The sequence below is a fragment of the Nicotiana tabacum genome, chromosome 13 (genome assembly GCF_000715075.1).
Source record: "Nicotiana tabacum cultivar K326 chromosome 13, ASM71507v2, whole genome shotgun sequence".
Classification (NCBI taxonomy): Eukaryota; Viridiplantae; Streptophyta; class Magnoliopsida; order Solanales; family Solanaceae; genus Nicotiana; species Nicotiana tabacum.
This window is the reverse complement of record NC_134092.1, coordinates 6,905,376-6,913,093: the sequence shown is the minus strand read 5'-3', so window position 1 is coordinate 6,913,093 and position 7,718 is coordinate 6,905,376.

Below are 7,718 nucleotides of genomic sequence, written 5' to 3'. Positions count from 1 at the left end.
TTCGGCATTTCAAGCCTAATTCCACTACGGACCTCCAAACAATTTTCCGAACACGCTTCTAAGTCCAAAATCACTATACGGAGCTATTGAAATCATCAGAATTAAATTCTGAGGTCGTTTACGCATAAGTGAATATCCGGTCAACCTTTATAACTTAAGTTTTTAATTATGAGACTAAGTGTTTCATTTCACTTCAAAATTCTTTCGGACCCGAACCAACTAACGCGATAAGTCATAAATCAACTATGAGGCATAAATTGAGCAGTAAATGGGGGAACGGGGTTGTGATACTCAAAATGACCCGTCGGGTCGTTACAATAGGGCACACCTTCATTAATCCAAATTTAGATAATTATATTAATACTTCTTCTTAAGCTTGCTTAATTAATTATTTGCATAGGGAAAATTCATAATGAAATCAAATTCCAAGAAATATCAAACCATCAAACTCACGAAAATCACATAACTATACAAGTAATAATTACATCGAATTGTCATATAAAAACAAGTTCAATAATTGTGATTTGAGGCATGGCAATTAGATGATTAAATATATACCAACAATTATCCAATTTACTACACAATATGCCCAAGAATTTAACTCAATAAATTTTACATATATAAGTCCGAGTACGTACTCGTCACCTCGCGTACACGGCTTTTCACATTTCACAAATGGCACATAAGGCTCGATGCCTAAGGGGTAATTCCCCTACTCGAGGTTAAGCAAGACACTTACCTTTTTGAAGTTACGCCGATATTCCAAAATAGCCTTCTTGCTTGAATTGACCTCCGGATAGCACAAATCTATCCAAATTAATTGTATAACTTCATTAAAATTCATCGGAAACAATTTCGGATAATAAAACGTCGACTTGAAAATTTGTTCTAAAAAGTCAACAAAAGTCAATGCGGGGCTCGCCTCTCGGAACCTGACATAATTTTTACGAAATCCGAACATCCATTCCGATACGAGTTCAACCATACCAATTTTATCAAATTCCGATAACAACTCGACCTCCAAATCTTAAATTTTTATTTTTAGAAAATTTTGCAAAAATCTTGATTTTTCTTCCATAAATTCACGGATTCATGATGTAAATGAGTATGGAATCATGAAATATAATCAATATATGATAAGGAATGGTCTTGCACCAGCCTTCATTCAATCGATCATAACTTTATGTACAAATGTCCAAATGATGAATGGTTTAACTTTCTGAAAACTAGAATCAAAAGACTACAACTTTCATGTTTTGATAATTTTTGATTCCTTATGAATTGTGAGATATAAGCTTTCAAATTCGGCTCAACGCATCAAAAATTTCTGGCGAAATTTTTGGCGAAACTGTCTACTAGCCTTCATTCAATCTATCATAACTTTCTGTACAAATATCCAAATAATGAATGGTTTAACTTTCTGGAAACTAGAATCAAAGGACTATAACTTTGACGTTTTAAAGATTTTTTGATTCCTTATATATTATGAGATATAAGCTTTCAAAGTTGGCTCCACGCACTAAAAATTTCTGGCGAACAGCTCTGCAACAAAAATTTCCAGCAACCCTCTTTGTCCGAAATCCATTCCGTTTACCTTCCGAAATCCACCCGAGGCCCTCGGAACCTTAACCAATTATACCAACATGTCCCAAAATATAATACAAACTTAGTCGAGGCTTCAAACCACATCAAACAACATCAAAACGATGAATCGCACCTCAAATCAAAATCTATGAACTTTGAACTTTCAAATCTATATGTTGTGCCGAAACACATCAAATCAATTCAGAATGACTTCAAATTTTGCACACAAGTCATAAATGAAATAACGGACCTATTCCAATTTCTAGAATCAGATTTCGACCTCGATATCAAAAAGTCAACTCCCCGGTCAAACTTCCTAAAAATTTAACTTTCGGCATTTCAAGCCTAATTCCACTACAGACCTCCAAATAATTTTTCGGGCACGCTCCTAAGTCCAAAATCACCATACGGAGCTATTGACATCATCAAAATTACATTCTGGAGTTGGTTGCTCAAAAGTCAACTCTTCGGTCAACTCTTTCCATTTAAGCTTCAAATTAAGGATTATTTCTTTTAATTAATTCCGAATCTTTCGAAAATTCAACCTCGACCACACCCGCGAGTCATAATACTTATTACGAAGTTGCTCGAGACCTTAAGTCACTGAACGGGGCGTTAATTCTTAAAACGACAAGTCGGGTCGTTATATTCTCCACCTCTTAAACAAACGTTCGTCCTCGAACGTGCTAAAAATTATTCTGAGGTTACCAAATTGATGATTTTACTTTTACACATATACTTACGGTTGATTCCACGTTACCGTATTTGAGATAAGCCCGACAACACCGTCTCAGTTGAGATTATTTCTTTGATTTACACTTATAAGCCTAAAAACCAATTTCTTACACTCCAAACATTTTCAAAAGGCCCGATTTTCACATCAACACACGGTATTAGTCTCAACTGGCTATAGCCACTCGTGTCTACACACACATCAACTTTCTTGATAGTGTTGAAGTACTTCGAAATTATTTCGGGGTGTTACATTCTCCCCTGCTTAGGATCATTCGCCCTCAAATACATAACATAACTTATCTCTTCTTTTGCACGTCTCAATCCCCCAAATTTTTACTAACTCCCAAATTTTTCAGAAATTTCGACAGAGTCTCCCCTGTAAATGGGTCTATCCACCTACCAAAGTAACACCAAAACAACTCCTAACAATACATCCATAACCCAACAAAGCACCACAATGTATATATCAATAACACTAATGTCAGCATTACATGTACCGCATTATCATAATGATATCAGAACATGAAGCACATCATATGTATGCCCATCACCACATCTCTGGTCTTAATAGTTGTTCATAATCGATTACAACATCGCCGATTAACCTCATATTAACCAAAACCTCGTTTCGAATTTTTCACAACACTGACAGCAAAATGTGAGGCATGAAGACCTCATAACTATTTACCCGACTTAACGAGTCACAATTAACGCCACTTGGGCACTCACCTCGTAGGCTAAAACTCAATAACTACAGCACAATTATGGTACAAAAACACATAAAAGAATTATCACATAAGCCTATCAGGCATAACTCCCTATTAGTACTTTAGTACAAATTAAACTTCACAAAGGGAGAATTTAAACTCATAAATATTTCACCACAAGGACCTCGTCCTTATATTATTTCCACTGCGGCTTGTAGCCCGATTTAAATATTTCACATCATATAAAAATGCGAGGATCTCGTCCTCAACTCCGAATCACAAGTATTTTGCACATTGTCCCAACTGAAATTTCAATTTCCTTTCTTTCGTCTTTTCAATAAATTTCGTAAATATTTTTCATAACACATAATGAACTCTCATACCAGTAGGGCATATAATGCATAAAATTCGAATCAATTATTTCGAAACAAATCAAACCCACTATAATGAATAATAAAAATTACTTTTAGACTTATAGCCCTTAATGGTGCCCAAAAATAAAATGATAGACACGGGCTAACATCATCAAACCTCCCAACAGGGATAAACATATAAGTGGTTCACAAAATTACGATGCTCACCCATAAGCAGAGCATAATAGGAGGACTCGCCTTAATATTCAGAACAGAATCAAATTAAGGAAAAATATCCTTTTATAACAAATCCGGATCATACCTGTAACGACACCATATGGTGTATCGGCCTTAGCCAAATCATATCGATTATATCAACGGTTCGGGCCTCCACCTCTTAGGCGCCCTCTACCCGTCTGTCTTCCACCCCTAACTGGTTGTGCATGTGGGGTAGTAGCTGCACTGGGGCCCATAGTCTGAGTGTTATGATAAAATCTACCCCTCCCAAGTCTGGGATAATCTCTCATAATGTGCCTAGTGTCACCACACTCATAACAGCCCCTCCAATGTCGTGGCTGCTCGTACTGAGTCTGTGTCGGATAACTGGAATAACCACCGTAAAAATCTTGTGTCGGTGGTTCACTATAAGAACTTACTAGGGCACCCCGACTGAGCTGGCCGATTGCTCGAACCTTCGTCATAATGGATCATAGCTGAAGAGTAAAATCCACTGAACCCTCCAGAGCTTTGAGACCTTTTGGCCTCCTTAGACTCCTTTTCCTCACGTAAAACACCCTCAATCCTCCTCGCAATCTCCACTACTTGCTGAAATGGAATATCAGTTTGCAACTCTCGAGCCATGCATAATTTAAGATCATAATTGAGCCCCTCAATGAATCTGTGGACCAGTTCTCTGACAGTAGGAACAAAAGTAGGTGCACGACGAGCTAACTCACTGAACCTGATGGCATATTCTGACACTGTCATGGTGCCCCGACGCAACCATTCAAACTCTGTACACCACGCATCTCGGAGGGTATGGGGAATAAATTCCTTCAAAAACATCTCTGAAAACTTAGCCTAAATAGGTGGTATTGCATCGGATGGTCTACCTTCTTCATAGATTTGCCACCATTGATACGCTGCGCCTGAAAGTTAAAATGTAGTAAAGGCAACTCTGCTCATTTCCACAATACCCATAGTGCGGAGAATACGGTGATAATTTTCTAGAAATCCTTGGGCATCCTCTATAGCTGTGACACTAAAAGTAGGTGGACTGTACCTCTTAAACCTCTCAAGTCTCTTTTGTTCTTCTTCTGATGCCTCTGGCCTGACCTCAGGCCGAACCGGAATAACAGGTTGTACCGGTATTACACCCGGAACCTGACCAACGTGAACCTGCTCCTCTGGGGTCGTGGTAGGAGTCTGAGATACTCCCCCAATCTGTGAAATATTTGGTGCAACAGAGATCAATCCCGCCTGAGTTAATGTACCAAACATACTCAGGAACTGTGCTAAAGTCTCCTGAAGTCCGGGGGTAACAACATGTGCTTCTGATACCTGTCCCCCGACTGGAGCTACTGGCGGCTCGTCAACTACTGTTCTGACAGGTGCTCTAGTCGCGACACGTGCCCTTCCTCGACCTCTACCTCGACCCTGGCCTCTTACACCCCTAGCAGTATGTGCGGATGCCTGCTCAACTAACCCGGTAGCATGTGTCCTCACCATCTATGAGAGAATAGAGATATAAAGGCTCAAATTCCAAATTCAACAAATTCCGCACGACAGGAATGAAAGAAGTGGAAATTTCCTAACAGTACTGTAGCCTCTCGAAGATAAGTACAGACGTCTCTGTATCGATCCGCAAGAATCTACTAGACTCGTTCGTGACTCGTAGAACCTATGAACCTAGAGCTCTGATACCAACTTGTCACGACCCAAAATCCCACCACAAGCGTCGTTATGGCACCTAGTCTCTAAGACTAGGTAAGCCAATTTCCATTACATTTTGAAGTCATTTGTTTTTTTTATTGAATATGAATTGAATAGGTAATCAAAACCAACAGCGAAACAAATATGAATATAACAACCTCCCAAGACTGGTAGTACTGAGTCATGAACTCTAACTGAATATATGAAATGATCTCAAGGATCAAATACTCAATATTGTTTGATTAATAATTAACAGAACAATAAAATGAATAGACTTCAAGGGACTGCAACGACCAAGCAGCTATACCTTGAATCCTTGTGATCACACTTTAACTCTGTCCGAGTCCGATAGCTCCAATACCTGGCTCTGCACAAAAATGTGCAGAAGTGTAGTATGAGTACACCACGGTCGGTACCCAGTAAGTATCAAGACTAACCTCAGTGGAGTAGAGACGAGGTACAGTCAAGACACTCACTAGTCTAATAACCTGTGCAATATGATATACAAAATAATAGGAAACAAATAACAATAAGGGCAACACAAACCAACCAATGATATGCACAACAGGGCAACAAGATAAGTATACCCAATTAAATCAAGTATTTCAAATAAATATCTTTCACCTATAATTCTTCCGAATAAATCTCTTTCAAATATAATTCCTTCAAATAAATATCTTTCAAATATACTTCTTTTAAATAAATCTCTCTCAAATATAAATAAATACCTTTCGAATGTAATTCTTTCAAATAAATCTTTTTGAATAAAAATCCTTCCAAATAAATATTTTGAATATAATTCTTTCAATTAAAAAGTCACCATGTGACACTTTATTTCATAATCATACAACTACGGGTCTCAACTCATTTTTATATTTTTCACAAACACGGGTCTTAGTCCACTTTCATATTTTCACGGCATTTCGTGCCTATAATTAAATCAACAATTTTTTCCGGCACCTCGTGCCCTTATTTCATATCACAATTGCACGGACATTTCACATGCCAATATCATTATTATTTACTCACGACACCCCATGCCCATATTTTCATATCATAATTCGCCTGGCAATGGCCACAGACCCCAATTTCAATATAAATCAGACTATTACCAATTTACCATCAACAAGACCAATTGCACAAGATATAAAAATAAACACAATGAAAATCACAACATCACATAAAAATTTCCAACGCAACAACCCCACCTCATCACATATCATCCCTGACAATAGACACCCTTATTTCTCATATAGCCACCTTTATCACTCCTATAATAGCCTCCCTTATCCCTCCGCCCTGACAATATCAATAGCCACCCTTATCGCTCCTATAGCCACCCTTATTACACGGAATATTATCACGGCAACGTAACAAAAATTAATTCATATCACAATTTGCACAATGGCCACAACCAATTCCAAGGATATAACAAAATCAATTAATTTCACAACAAATAGCCCAAGGCTCTACACAATGTATATAAAACCTCAAAAATAATCAACAGAGATAGAAAAATAATCAACATAGGGCACGCCTTCATTAATCCAAATTTAGATAATTATATTAACACTTCTTCTTAAGCATGCTTAATTAATTATTTGTATAGGGAAAATTCATAATGACATCAAATTATAAGAAATATCAAACCATCAAACTCACAGAAATCACATAACTATACAAGTAATAATTACATCGAATTGTCATATAAAAACAAGTTCAATAATTGTGATTTGAGGTATGGCAATTAGATAATTAAATATATACCAATAATTATCCAATTTACTACACAATATGCCCAAGAATTTAACTCAATAAATTTTACATATATAAGCCCGAGTACGTACTCGTCACCTTGCGTACACGGCTTTTCATATTTCACAAATGGCACATAAGACTCGATGCCTAAGGGATAATTCCCCCACTCGAGGTTAAGCAAGACACTTACCTTTTTGAAGTTAGGCCGATATTCCAAAATAGCCTTCTTGCTTGAATTGACCTCCGGACAGCACAAATCTATCCATATTAATTGTATAACTTCATTAAAATTCATCAAAAATAATTTCGGATAATAAAACGTCGACTTGAAAATTTATTTTTAAAAGTCAACAAAAGTCAATGCGGGACCCGCCTCTCAAAATCCGACATAATTTTCACGAAATCCGAACACCCATTCCGATCCGAGTTCAACCATACCAATTTATCAAATTCCGATAACAACTCGACCTCCAAATCTTAAATTTTTTGTTTTTAGAAGATTTTGCAAAAATCTTGATTTTTCTTCCATAAATTTACGGATTCGTGATGTAAATGAGTATGGAATCATGAAATATAATCAATATAGGATAAGGAATGGTCTTGCACCAGCCTTCATTCAATCGATCATAACATTATGTACAAATGTCCA